Raw genomic sequence first — 14657 nt, forward strand, 5'->3', positions numbered from 1 at the left:
AAACAGGCTAATTTCAGCAGGACAAGAAATGTATTTCGACGAAAGCATGTCACGTACACCTTCGAATTGCAGCATTATTGAATTCCACAGTCGCTGTCGTGCCCTTTTTTTCTCCTTCCCTCAGATTCCTTTTGAATAAAGTTTGCGCTGAGAAGTAAATAAAAGAGAGTCTTGTTCTACTCTTTTGTTGTTTGTTAGTTGTTCGGACTAATGCCTTCAACGCACGTTGTTTTCCGTATTGATTTTTTTCCCCCTCCGGGTACACTGGCTTCATTACAAATAACTTAAACTCTAAATTGTCCATATGTCCATAAAATTAATACAAGTATAACTTAGTTGCTATCTTGGTGCCAAATAACTAGGTTGCAATAAATTAAGGAGCCTAATTTTGACAAAGTAGTGCTTTGCTGCCATCCTTGGGCATCTTGGTACCAAGGAACTATGTTCAAGTGAATGGAGAAGTTTCATTTATATTTGTTTAGCCATCTTGGGGCATTTACAGACAATTATAAACTGACGCTTGAGCCTGTGCAGTAAACAAACAAAAAACATCGGAAAAAGCTGCTCTAAAAGTCTTACTAACAAGTCGTGAAGGCATTTGGTCCATTTTCTTCCCTGCTGCTTATTGCAGTTGGCTCCGAGAAACAGGAGGTTAAAGCCTGTGTCCGGCGGGAGGGGATGTGAGCGGAGTGCTCGTTCCCTGTAGGTTTGCAGTCGATCTGTTCAAAGTATTGATTCACTGGAGCTTTAAAACGAGCCTCCGTGAGCAACTGTAAGCCGTCGACGAGTTGGCTCGTTGACCCGCGGAGACGCCCGACATCATAAGAATCCGACGTTCGTAACGGTGAACGATGAAAACTGAAATTAGTATCGCGGCGTGCGGCTCGGAAAAGAGAAAACATGGCGAAAGTGAAGTCGACAGCGGATAAATAGACAAGCCCGCCCCCCGTTAGACTTTGGTAGGCAGTGGCACCAATTACGCTGTCGCCGGTGATCACACAACTCATAAACAAAACCCAATTAGCAAAGCAGTCGTGAGAAGAGGCGGTGGAATGACGGAATTGATGGAGTGGACGCCGCTCCCGTCCTCGGAGGGATTCCGCAGATGCGCTGCTCAATATTTTACGTCTGACGAAAGGATAATTGTAAATAACGAGGTGCAACGATGTCTCTGGCTGAAGGTGGTGGCGCCAGGCCGAGGCAACATCGCCATCCCAGACGATCCCCCGAGCAGGCGGGAAAAAACTCCCTCCCGCGGTGGGATCGGGAGGGCGGGGAGGGGTGGGGGGGGGCGCCCTTGTTATTCTGCTCGGCTTCACCTGAGACAGTGATGCAGCCTGGCATATTGGTGCCAAATGGAGGCTAAAGGTGATAGCCAGCCCGGAATGCTGAAAGCTGTTGAACATATTGTGTATTCCGAAACGGCGTAAATTGATTTTTCTAGACGACGGGGGAGTTGGAGAACATTCGCAAAACTCTCGACAGATGTAACTTGGAATTACTCTGCGTGTTAGTTACGATGAGTAATGGTCTTGAGGCAACAAACAGGATGGATTGTGATTCCACACTCAGATAATTCGACACAAGGAGGAGTGTAATTCAACTAAGAGATATATAATTTGCTTTTTGCCTTCTTCCTTATATGCTATAAAGTAACTTTAACATTTACCATACAGTACTGGAGGTCCTCGGTTTACAATGGTACCGGCATACGCTAAGCCCTCTGCACACCGAGCTATGCAGCCACACATGACGTGAACTCTCTCGCAGTTTGCAGGGTTTGTTAACTAGTTTTTATGAGTAGCCGACGGTCGGCCACTAGTTTCGAATCGCCGGTGCGTGACGTCGCAGCCAATCAAAATGCACACAGAGCTTTCACACACCAAAAAATATGTTTCCGCGTTTTGAGCTAGCGAGACCTTAGCCGGCTGCCACGCCGTCGCCAAGCCATACAAATACAGTTTATTTAGTATGCATATATTGTGTTTTACAACAAAACTTAGCAATATTTATCATTTCATATGTGCCTGTGGATGAAATAGTGAAGCGTGCAAATAGCTGAGGATACAGTAGGTTCCACAGAAAATTATTTGTGAATAGTGAACCGTCAAAAGGTGGGGGTTCGTAGTACAAGTAAGGTCTATGAAGTTTTACTTCCTGTTCCATTTATTACTTATACGTTTGTTTTCCCCCTGGCCTCTGCCGCAGTCGCCGGCCTGCTCCCGGTGTCGCCTGTATCATCGCCTCCGGCTGTGCTCCGTCGCGCTTCCGCCACGCTTCATTCCTTCATTAAGGTTCGCTGAGGTGTCCGCGATTCCACGCTGCTCCGGCGGCGAGGACGGAAAAGTCGAGACAGATTGCGGAGGGTGGGGATCTGATGAATCTCCGAAAATGGCAGCCTGCCCAATGGCTTCGTAGCGTGTGTGCATCCATATCAATCACACTTCCGTCAGCCATGATGGATATTTCAAGTCAGTTATTTCATGTCAAGTTCATGTAATTATTGCACAGTTTTAGTGTGAGCTCCCACTTCTGAGCCTTTCTTGTTTATCTGTGCATATGACACTGAAGTCAAAGGCCCCTTAGAGATAGCCCCTCATTTTGTGTATTTTGTTGTGAGCCCTGACGATCAGCCTAATAACGAAACTCCGCACGAGACGTCTCGCTCCTCCGCAGAGGCGTGAAAGCAAAGTTGATGCGAGACCTCCAAATCAAACTCCAGAGATTTTGTAAAACGGATTGTTAACAACACGACTACACATGCACAGGTAATTTGTTTTCGTTAACATTTTACTTAAAGGGGACATATTACAGAAAATTAACTTTTGAATTGCTTGTGTACATATAATTATCTCTGGAGTGTCTTTTGCACAAAGTGTGAGATTACACAAACATTTTTGTGTGAGCGGCATATTTCCGAAAATGTGTCTGTGAGCAAGCTGTTAAGATTTCGGCCCGAGTAGCTAGGCTGGGCGAAGATGTGTCAAGCACAAAATGCTACAATTTCACAGCCAAATGCTAAGCAGAGCTGTGGTGTCATTGGATGCACAGATTCTGATAACGGGCACATACTCCATTTTTTTGTCGATGTTTGGGCGGGACAAATACTCGCCTGACAATTGTGTATCAGAAGCTAACACTGGCAGCAAATCTGCGCATCTAACAACACTGCAGCTCTGCTTTGATTTTGTCTGCTTTAGGTTTCTTGAGATCTTTTTGGCTTTGACATTACAGTGGTGCCTTGAGATAAGAGTTGAACAATATTTGCTTCTATTCAGTGGACATTGTGCTACTCCTTCATGTGTGTGTGTGACAAACAGACAAACGCATATACAAGGGGATGGTGGTTACAACTCAGCAAGCTAAGTATCAGTCGTTCTTCACAGATGATAAAGAATGTTTGCCTCGTAAACACTTGGGCCGATGCTGCTGTATTTGAATGTTGCTCATTCTGGTGGTTCATGAAGTCTTTTGGGAGGTGACACTCTGTGTAAAAAGTTTGAGAAACAATTTGTTGGACCTTGGAGTTTCCACTATCAATTATCCAAGTCATCCTAAAAAAGACAATTGTTGTCTCAGTTCAGTGTATTTTTTTAGTACAGAATTAAAAAAAAAAAAAAAAAATCAGGCATGAAGCTCACAGTGGAATTGCCACTTTTGGAAGCTGTTTTTTCCCGTGTCTATTTTTGTTTATGGCCAGATGATTGGGCTGCTGCCAAGTTTTTTTTTCTCTGAAGCCACTGAGCGAATGTTCCAGCTCGCCCATTCCCATTATCTACAGCTAAAGGGAAGCCGTGATTGATCATCTTTCGGGATGTTCTCTTCTAGCCTTGCCACGTCCACTCTACATGAGCGATGGCGGCTACTCACAGGCCTCACTTTCCCCTGCGTGCTGTCACGCTCTCCGGTGGCGGTGAAGCAGTCCGGTGAACTCTTAACAGGATCCACGTCGCACCATTTTCCCATTAAAAATACATTTGGAGAAACGTCATCTGTCGAAAATCCTCCGCTAAAGACACAGCGAAGGCAGATGTACCCTCTTATTTTTCCGTAAAAGCTGGCAGCGTCCCTGAAAAGATTGCTTTTCTAGCAGCGAGCTCTGAATGAGAAAATGGATAATTTTGCACAGCGGAAGATAACAAATAAAGTGTGAGTGTGTGTGTGTGTGTGTGTGTGTGTGCGTGTGCGTATGTGTTGAAGCTGTGTGCCTTTTTTTTTCCTGGGTGCTAATTCAAACAGAACTCCGGGCCAGAAGCCTTGCTTTCAATGCAACACTGCGCTCGGTTAAACACTGGGAATCCGTTAAGTACAAAACAAAAAAACAAAAAAAGGCTTAAATTGGTCTTGGCCTTTGGATGCAATAAGAGGGGAGGGGCAGGGGTTTGCATGGGAGTACAGTGGTACCTCAAAGTTTGTTTCGTTGCGTTAATTAATATCCACAGTACTAGCTGTTCTTCATAGAGGCTACAGAAGAGATGAATGTGAAAATTGTCCTATTATGCCGACATGCGTTGCTTCACAGTTTGTTTAAATATCTGTTCCTGAAAGGGTTTTAACACCGCAACACTGACGCTATTGGTTAACCTGTCTATGGCATTTTACATTATGTTCTAGCATTAAGCTAGCAGAGGTTAAGGCAATATTATGTGGTTGTTTTAAATACACAACGTGTAATTCATCCATCCATCCATCCATTTTCTGAGCCGCTTCTCCTCACAAGGGTCTTGGGAGTGCTGGAGCCTATCCCAGCTATCATCGGGCAGGATGCGGGGTACACCCTGAACTGGTTGCCAGCCAATCGCAGGGCACATGGAAACAAACAACAATTCGCACTCACATTCACACCGAAGGGCAATTTAGAGTCATCAATTAACCTAACATGCATGTTTTTGGGAAGTGGGAGGAAACCGGAGTGCCCGGAGAAACAATGTGTAATTCTCTTTGTTGATGTTTACGTTGACAGTAAACTTCAACTGGCAGTGACAATACACATCGTGGAGCCTCTTTTTTTCAGAAGAATTGTTCACTTTCTGCCAAAGTGCTACATGTGAAATGAGTTGAGTCACCACCACCAAAAAGGCGCTCATATCTCAAATTTTCGCTTGCAAGTCAAAGCAAAAAAAAAAAATTGACTGAATGAAAAAATGCTATACTCTCAAAGTACCGCCCTCATGATCGACATTACACTACAGTAACCTTATAGCACCTGGGTTCTGTTCTTGATGATTCAATTAAAATTCATTGCAAATAAAAGAAATTGAATTCTACTTAAAATTATTACCCAAGTAAAGGTGGAAAAAGAGTTCTTAATAAATAGATGGGAAAGTATTGAAAAAAGTGAAATACAACTGAACTGTACTTGTGAACTGTGATTCTCTAGCATACAACGAGAGGTAGCCCCGCATCAATTACTTTTTTGCATTATTTTTGCTATCTGGGCAGTGCTCGGTCCTTATCCCCCACAAAAAGCGGGGGTTATACTGTAATTGCATTTCTCACGACAACTTGAATTGTACATGTACTGGAGTGTTTCGAACCTCAAGGTACCCCAATATGTTTGGCTCAACAAAATATTGACACGGTATGTGCTCCGTTTGCATAACTGTCACATAACGAGAAAGTGGCGTGTCAGTTCGAGGTCCTCGCCATGGCGATAGGGCAACGTTGTGGGTGCTTGTGAACGTGTCAGTCGAGGTGGCGAGGGCTTGAATTTCACTGCGGAATGCACTCTGGGTATATTTGTTCTGGTAGCGAGGCCGACATACACCGGACCCTCCTTGCCCCCTTGAGTGCGTCCACAGTTCATTCCGTGATATAAACAGTTGTTCCGTGGGGTCCCCGCACCAGACAGCCCTCCATTAGAAGCTGTCCGCTACACGCCAACTGTTGCTGTGATAAGGTGCTGAGAGCCAAACATTTGGCTCCATCGCGGCTGCTCTTCTTTCAACGTTAGATCGGTGGTGTTCATTTGGCCGAGCATTTCTCTATGGTAGTTATTTTTATGAGGAGGTCGACACCAGGCTGTCAAGGACATGATTAGTGATCGCCGATGAATCGCATAGGCAAAAGAAAGTGCACTACTTGGGTGCAACCAGCAGAGGCGCTGTCGATTCAGTCTAGACTAGTTTGCTGTCTAAAGAAGACTAGACAGGCTCCAGTCCCGCTATGGCACAACTCCTTCGAGAAACCGTATTTGGCTCCAGTTGATTAAGGATTTTTTTTTTCCCTCAAGACGATTTGGTCAGAAATCATATGAAAAGTTAAGCACTACAGTGTTTCCCATATAGTTGCAATTTGCTACTGGCAAATTCATATATACATATATATATTTCTTTGGGGAGGTCCTCTTAAATTTTATTATTTTAAGAAGACCTATTCACCTTCTTTGTGCTCAGGCTAAAGCCCTGTCTGATATAAAAGTATTGCTTTGGCGCCATCTTGTGATGTCAAGGTGCAAAGGAACAATGTTAAAGTGAGGGGAGGAGCTTTATTTAGTGAGGCCAAAACCCTGTCTAATAGAAAAATAGTGCTTTGGTGTCACCTATGGACAATTCCAAATCATATTTTGGGGGGAGGACATCAATTACCCGTGGATTTTCGATGTTCATTAGAGGGTCGACATGCTCCGTTAAATAGAAGATTTAAGAGGTTAAAGAATAAAATTGTATTGCTTTCACATTTAAAAAAATTTTTTTTTTTTTTTTACATCATATCGTATTTTGTTGTGTGCACATTTGGTTCTGACTCCAACTCCTCATCAGATTTTTCTCAATCACGTGGAATTTGACTCATTTAGTGTTCACCTCAAGCCATTCATTACGTTGCTACAAATTCAACTTCAACGCAGGCCAGTACTTTGTTGTAGTTTTTAAATCAAAACCAGAAGTGTTTTTTTGCCGGCCTATTTCTGACTCCGATCCGATCCCTTTTGTTGTCTCGCTTTCTTTTCGTATAAAAATATTTGGAACAAACATTTTCTCAATCAAGTGGAATCCAATGGATTGAACACTCCAATCGAGTCGCTACGTGAAGCAAACTTGCTGGGATTCAAGCCCAGCCGGTTGGCCGACCGAACAGGGTGCACATCGAAACCTTTGATTTAAACAAGGTTTTGAATCCGTATAATATGAAAGAAGGACATTTTTTCCTGGAGAAAAGTTCATTTTTGTTGTTCCTGCACTGTGAAAGTAATTTTACCAATTTATCAATGGAGGAAATGTGTCTGAATACCCATCGCTGATTGGCTTGAGATAAAAACGCAAAAACGCGGGATGGAATAGCGTCATTGTTCCTGGCGCGAAGGAGTGGTGACGGCGGCTCTGGAAGTGGCAGGCGCTGATGAATGAACACTTTTCATCAACACGTTCAACGTGTCTATTTTCAGCCGCCTTCATTTGCTACGAACGATCAAGATTGCGTTTTTTTTTTTCTCAAACGTAATGACAGTTGGCTTTTTGAGAGATTTGCACTTGGGGAGTTTGTGGGTGGGGGTGGGGGCGCTTTCATTTGAGCGTGTTCATAAAAATTGGCTTCGGACTCTGTGGTGCGTTTATCGCTTTACGCCGGTTGAACAGGTGGTTTGATGCTGGAAAGATTTTCTTGCAAGGAGACGGTGAGACGGTTCTGACTTAATTAGACGTTCCGTTTCATCCGTCTGCTTCCGACTGTCGAGATAGTCGCCGAGTCTAGTGGAGTCGAGGATGGATCGTATCAATAGTAACTTCTGCAGGTTTGTAACTGAGAACCGATAAAAACAAAGTTGAACTCCAAAGCCTACTATCCAAACGCCTCGTGTCGGGATGTTCAAACTTTTTTTCCGCTGAGGGCCACAGACAGAAAAATGAAGCAAGAGGCAGGGCACGTCACCGTGTGTATGTAACAGATTACATTTGCAAAATGTAACATATTCAAAGATAAACTCAGTGTTATCGGTGAGCAAAAAGATATTACGAACATTACATGTACGATATACTGTATTACTGTTCCTACTTCGTCATACTGTAACTGTTTTTTTTAGTGATTTGAAACGTATGATATCTCGTAACATTCAACTTAAAAATGTGTTTTCAATAACAAAATTATTTGACATCTTGTAACATTCACGTCTACCATATATACAATTGTAAAAAAAAATAAATATTTTTTTTATTGATATACTGATATTTTAAAAATTATTTAAAATAAAAAGTGGGATATCTTGTAACATTCACCTTAAAAAATATTTACGGTAAATAATAAATATTTTACATTTTTCATAGAGAATTGCGGTTTATAGTAGTTTATGAAAGTGTGATATCTCATAGCATTCACATTTTTTAAATGTTTTGTTTCTTTTACATCAAAATAAATAAAAAATTGTCATCTTGTAGCATTGATTTTTAAAATTTTTCTTTTTAAAGATTTTTTATTGTTAATTTAAAAAAATATATTGCCAGCTCTCAACATAGACTTATTTTAGTAACCTTTTGATGTGCGCAGTGTCTAGTTTTATTATTAGAATATGTGACGGACCAATAAAAAAAAGCATGCAGCAGGCCGTCAGCGACACCCGCGCCGAATTTTCGAGATCCTTCTCCTAGCGGGTCATTTAAGGTCCCGCTTAAGCTCTCCTGAACCATCTCTCTCTGGAATGTTCCATGACTCATCTCCCCCGGTATTCAGTGTGCTCCCCCGCAGTGAACCTGACCCTGATCCATCACGGGAACACGTCAACGTGAAAAGCCACGCGTGTCCTGACTTTTATAAAAGCCAAATTGCCACCACTGGGTCGCAGCTGCCTCCGGCCAAGCTTTATTTCGGCGGTGACCGATGAGAATGTGTGTCCTGAACTGACACCTCTGCATTATGGCTCCGAAGCAAAGGATGAGGTCCTAAGGTAGTAAGATGCTAGATGAGCACTGCAAGATGAAGTTGCATCCTTGGTTGTCGTGCTTTAATTTATTGAAATTGTGAAGAATTTCCTGCCTAGAAAAAAAAAATGATCGCAATAGGGGGGTCTCGCCGTTGTTTTCCTGCCGCATTCCAAATTATGCATTTCAATTAATTGAAGACTGTAAATTGTCCACAGGTGTCAATCTGAAGATGGATGTTTTTCCCACCAAAGATCACTGATACTGAAATGTACACATTTAAATTGATATAGCCAAGTATTTCAATTAGTATCCTTGAAGTGAAAAAAAGCACAATTAACATAATGTCTCTATATCTTAGCCTGACAATTGAAGCCCCGTTAGGAAGTGCCTGGTTAAGATCGTGTCAGCTCATTATGAGGTTAATGCCGGAGACGGTGTCATGACCTGGCTGTTTGCATCAACAAACCGCGGCACCGCGATGCTGACTTAGTCTCCAAACCTGCGGAGGAGCCTTTAATCATCATTACGCCTTCTACCTGCAGTTGCTCTCGGGCGCTGATGTACAATAGCGAGCCAGGATTGAACTTGTGACCGGTGATGGGATAAAAAGGAAAAAGGCACTGATGCACATGTCAAAAGCTGTTGGAATCGTTTTTTCTCATTGAGATCAACTTTATTTGGAATAGTTTGTATGATTGCGCTAACAGTACAAGAACGTTTTTAAAGTAACATTTGGAATTTAGGCTCACTTCATTGACGCACTTTGGAGTCTGACAATCGTCGCCCCTCCCCTACGATACACAAGAACTTGAGCGCCTTCGGCTATCCGGCGCAATAGCGACGTGCAGTTAGCTAGCTATGGCTACACGCTGAAAATGCATCTTCCTTTCGGATAGTACGCTGGCGTGGGCGCTCTAGAGCGCCTCGTTGTCAACCAAGAGCGCGCGCGTGTCACGGAGAGAAGGCGGAAGAGTGAGAGGGTTAAAGAGTTGAACAGTGCGTGATTTCAGCACATTCAACAGACATGCCCGAGCGTTTGAGAACGAAGAGAACGTCTTGATTTTTGGGGGTTTTGGAAGCCTCATTTTCTATATTTGGCAACAACAATCTTCTCTGTGGTGTGTCAAATTTAGAAAACAATTATTTTACTTTACACGGCCTTGAAGGTACTCCTGCAACCTAATGTATCATAACAAGATCTCATCAAAAAACTCGAATTCCTCATTTTTTTTTTTTTTTTTTTTTACGACCGGTTGGGTCACTGCGACCTGTAAGCTTGCCGGCAGCTTTTGGGAGGCTCGTGCGCGAACTGGCACCTGAACACAACGTTCCCGAGCCTCTGCGGGCCAGGTCACTAAGGAATAATACCAAGAGTTCGCCGTGTTATTTAACTGAAAGTGTAGACCTTTCTATTGGCAGACTGCATTTTGCTGGCACCGCCTGGCAAATCTGGGATTGTCAGAATAAATACTGCTCCTGCTTTATTTCTGCATTGGTCCCTCTTGCATTTCACATTTGTCACACTTGGTCTTATTTGTGTTGTGCAAAATGATTGAGGAGAAAAGAAAGTGTGAACAAGATGCACATTGACATTATTAAAACACTATGGGAGAAAAATGTATGATTGCTCAAACAAAGCTTAATGCTCTCTCGGTGTTTGCCCAAAAATAAAAACACTCAACATTGATTTGACTACGTTATTTCTGTTCAAGGAAACATCAGGAGATGTCTTGTGACCTTTTTAACTGTTAACTCTGCTGTCGGAAGATCAATAATAATATATAGGGAAACAAATTGGATTAGACTGAAAGAGTAGATCTACTGTCTGGAGCCATCGTCAATGTCTTTGGCCTGGTCAAGCTCCGGTCACATGGTCTCTGGAGAAAAGAGATTACAGGGGAACTAAGCTCCAGATATTTTGTTCCCCTCCATCTTCCTTGGCTCTAATTAATCAGGGCCTGGCTTCTACCAAGAGGCTTACCTGGCCCCATGTCAATTTGCAGCTATCAGCTCGCTAAAGCAGGTTGAAACAGCTCCAACATCTTGATGATCTTCCATTTGCTCCCTTTGATGCATAGAAAATGGATTCCAAAAATAATAAATACAAAAACAAATGAAAGCAACAAAGGCAAAAAAAATACAAAGAAATAAATACTACAAATATTCAAACGATCAATTATAGCTACCCAACCTTAATGGGCAACAACTGCATATATATATATATATATATTTTTTTTTCGAGCAGTGTTAAGAGATGGAAAATTGCCCGGCTGACTTCGTCTGCCGCTTCTGTGAGGGTGTCCTTTTTATGAACAGCAATGCTTCAAAAGGCAGAAAACCAACTGTTTGTAAAGGCAGTTTAAAAAGGGGCTTCCGATACGACCTTTCAAGCTGCAAAATTGCCTGGTCAACAACGCCCCTTCATTTATGAAAAGCAACAACATAAAGGACTACAACAGAAAAATGCTCACTTTTACGGGCCTTGTAAAGCGGATTCTGATGGTACCTCAGAATCCAGAAATTTGCCAGGTTGACTTCGTCCCACCATTCCTTCTTGGTGTTTATACAGAACAGTGACGGGGAGGGGGATGGGGGGAACAATTGCAAAATGCTGACTTACTGGCATTCTCACGGGGCTTCTGATACCACTTCTGAACTTTTCAGGTTGACTTCGCTCCCCAAATGCCGTTTCAGTGGCATTTATACAGAGTGGCGACACGTGAAAATACATGGAAACACAATGGTTTTTACAAACCGTGCGGGCCACCTCGTACTACTGCAGAAACTGGAAAATTGCCGCATTCGTGACAGTGCGATTTAAGCATCCTCATGGCAGCAAAAAAAAAAAAAAAAAACGGCTACAAATTGTAAGCAATCATAAGTGAGTCCGGACCTCAAGTTCTTTTGATGCATGGTGTTTATCGTCACTTTGCTGGAGGATGTCGGGCTCGTTCGGTCCAGTCTTTGAGGAAACCCTTGTCTACTTTTAGCTCCTGATCCGGAGCAGATGTCACGGATCAAACGGGAACACGACACCATACTGAACATTTCATTTGAGAAGATTTATCTCCCGCTGCTTATGAATTTTCTGCTATGCGTCGCCGCGCTCGCGAGCTGCCAGCTGCGATAGCTTATTGCACGATTTTTAACTCAAACGGTTTGCGTTTTCTTTGGCGCAATCCCACGTCAGGACTTCGGGCTCTGTTGACTATCCAGTAGTATGTTTCAGATTTACTGGTTTGAGTCCAGAAGGCCCTTTAATATTTAGTTACACAATGTTGGATGTGAGGCGAGCAACATCTGTGAGCAATTGAGACAAAAGGAGGACATGATCTCACATTTAAGATACTCTTCTACTGTAGCTGACTTTTCCCGCTTCTGTAGGAGTGTGCTGAGAGGTCACAGTAATTATTAGCTTTGGCTACTGAAGACGCATTTTAGGTGCTGATGTCATGGTTGGAATGCATGCTAAAAACAAAAAAACAAAAAACAGAACAAGCCCTTGGTTTTGCTTTGACTATAAAACTTTAAGACTATTGTGCCAAAACAACTCAATACAGGGGGTCCTCGTTCACGCCGGTGTTCCGTCCCTACGGTGGCGACAGAACCCAAAGTCAAAAACAGGCCCTTGTCTATCAATAATCTACGCCAACGCGGTAGTAAAGTCATAATTCCATTAAATATTTGTATGAGAAACACTTCCGTGCTCTTCAGAACTTCCAAATGTCATCTTTCCAGAAGATAATTACACTAATCCCCCGCATAGTCACTCTCCACTACTCACAAATTCACCTATTCGTATTTTTGCTGTGGCACCGATCCCCAGCTAGTTGCCGAAAAACTTGATTTGTGTTTTTTTGTCACAAGATGCAGCCAAAAGCGATTAAAGATATCACTGAAAGTACATGAAAATGACTGATATTTCATATCAATATTTAGTCCCACATCCAGGTCTGGTCACCCCCTACTTGAATCTTCAGAGGGTTCTGAAAATTACCAATGAATGGTTGAACTAATCATGTCAGTTTATTTTTTTAGGAATGGTAAAAAAAGCTCCGTGCTTGATCTCACCTCGCCACCCCCTTTCAATCATTGCCGGCGTGTGTATTTGAGCGGTGGACGAGTCCTCGAAGGTTGCATTCGTCATCAAAGCCGTCTGTTTAGCTGCCAGCCGGACGGGAAGGAAGCGATGTTCTGATTACGTCTGCCTACGAGGCGGAAGGCGGCAGATAGTTTCGCCGTGATAACCCCAGGGAGCCGAGCGAGCGATGCCGTGCAGCAGATGGATGGAGACGGCGAAGCTTCAGGCAGCCCAGACAGACGACGGCATTAGAGACGGCAATCTTTTTGTCAATAAGCAATTTGACGGCTTGTGAAAATTTACCTACCTTTTCCCGCCCCAAAGGTAGACACATCAGGTAAAATGTTTCATGGACTATCTGTCAAAAAATATATACTTTTGCTGAAGATGCATGAATGGCTTTGAGCTCTCTAATATGGATTCATGCAGCTTTCTTGTTTGGCTTCATTGATTTTAAAAGACAGAACGACTTTTTGAGGAATGGGTTTAGATGAGCCGTAAGATTGCAAAGTTGGTCGAAAGTCTAACTGTGAATGTAAACGGAATCATACATAGTGTAGTTGTTCACTCGCGATGTGCGTTCAGTTCTCACTCAGTGACAGTGTGTGTGTTTGTCTGAAGTCAGCTCCAGAAGACTATCCAGGAAGTCTCGGGATTCAAATCGAATAATTGCATCGACCAATGAAAAAAAAAGAATACCGTCAACACGCCTTGAGGTGTTTTACAGCACTGACCATCACAGAGCACCACCGCTTGTTCAGCTACCTTTTGATTCTTTTCAAAAAATGTATTCTTTGTTTGATCAGGTGAAGCTTGGAGCCGAGATTAGAACCGTTGACCCTTCGGACACTGGATAACATTGACTACCAACTACCAACTGAGCCGCAGCCACCCTTTCCTCATTCTTAATAAGAACATTATTAGTACATCATCCATTGTCACCATTCCAGCGCATAATAGCCACATTTCTTCAACTATCATGCCCTGTTTTAATAATTGTATCCCGGTTGCTAAGTCACTCTGACTGATAACTGTCTGTGAATAACTCAGCATGAAATGCAAGTTCGGTGTAAACTGTCAACTGAAATTTCATTTGACAAGTTTTCAAATTGTAGGCACAATGTGGTATAAACCCTGCGGTTTTCCTCAACTTGTTGATCAAAGTTAAACTTGATGTATCAGACTTCACTGACGGTGCGCCTCGTTGGCGCGACATGCCGTCAAATGGGACAGCCAACGTGGAAATTTTATTAAATGCTGGGTTTCGGGGGAGAGACATCACTCACCGGCTACTGACAGGTCACTGATGAGAATCACAACCGTTTCCTGTCTCACACCCGCAGGGATACGTTTCAAGTTTGTGGGGGAGGAAGGAGCGCAGGTCGGGGTAACTACAAGTGCCATTGATAGTTTATCTTGGCTGGGAAATACGTCGCATGCGAGACCTTTTCATTTTAGATTGACTTCAGTGCCCTTTGTCCACGTTCACTTGTATGTTTGCATTCTTAGGGTACTTTCACACCGATAGTCTGGAATTCTCAACAACAAACCTTCTAAGAACACTCGCTTCTCTTAATGGTCGCAAAGAACGTGAAGTACCGGGAACAAGTTTTGGCGTACACACCAGTGATTGAAACGGTTCCGAATGGTTTGCATTTGTCCGATTTTCCATTGTAAAAGGTCCTAAAATATGCCATAACAGACGATACGATTTCTTTAGGTTA

At 42.9% G+C, this 14657-nt stretch overlaps 1 protein-coding gene across 10 annotated transcripts in view; it reads left to right on the forward strand.

Moving 5' to 3' along the window:
- The window catches only part of ncam1a (neural cell adhesion molecule 1a), a 206429-nt gene that overhangs the window by 18994 nt on the left and 172778 nt on the right, over window positions 1–14657 (forward strand). The gene's annotated exons all lie outside the window — the stretch shown is intronic.

Source organism: Phyllopteryx taeniolatus, chromosome 17 (genome assembly GCF_024500385.1).
Source record: "Phyllopteryx taeniolatus isolate TA_2022b chromosome 17, UOR_Ptae_1.2, whole genome shotgun sequence".
Lineage (NCBI taxonomy): Eukaryota > Metazoa > Chordata > Actinopteri > Syngnathiformes > Syngnathidae > Phyllopteryx > Phyllopteryx taeniolatus.